Consider the following 736-nt stretch of genomic DNA (forward strand, 5'->3'; position numbering starts at 1 on the left):
GCAGTCTACCCCATCCATCAATCAACTAGCATGTAAAGGGCTTCCCAATCCTCATCGAAGTCCTGGATTTTTAAAGGTTAGTCTATTTTGAATATTTTCATTGTAATAAAAATAAAGTCAATTTGTGTGTATTTATATGTTTTATGATATGTTTTAATCGATTGTTTATTGAATCAATTTCCTTAAAGAAGGTAATTAATTATATTTGAAATAGTGGAATTTGTGTCAAGGAAAATTCAGTATAAAAAAATAATATTCACCTCTTCAAGGGAAAGAACATATTGTGAGTTGGCCAACAGAACTAATAATATTCAAATTTTTTGATAGCTTAATAAGGTTTTAGTCATAGTTCCCAATTTTTATAATATTGATTGTAAAGATCGCAATTTTCTGGAATGCATTGGATTTTGCATTAAAATAAATGAATGAAATTAGGGCCATTGAGTTGATGATTTTTCAACGGGAAGTTAGATGAGAAGTAGAGTAATTAACACCAGTAAAAAGTGAATTAGATACCTGATTTTTCGATGGAAGTAAGACAGTAGAAATTTTGTGTGTAAGTATTTGAGCTAGTCGGAAGCGAGGTAAAGATTTTGTGATTTTATTAAGAATTAGCGAATTTTGTTGAGATAAGCTATCCAAAAGGGTTGATGAGGTGAGAGAGGAGAGAAGGGAGAAGCGGGTACGTGTACCTGAGGTGGTTGTGTTTGTCCGTAAAAAGAAAGCACCGTCACAG

Source organism: Photinus pyralis, unplaced genomic scaffold, assembly GCF_008802855.1.
Source record: "Photinus pyralis isolate 1611_PpyrPB1 unplaced genomic scaffold, Ppyr1.3 Ppyr1.4_LG5, whole genome shotgun sequence".
Classification (NCBI taxonomy): domain Eukaryota; kingdom Metazoa; phylum Arthropoda; class Insecta; order Coleoptera; family Lampyridae; genus Photinus; species Photinus pyralis.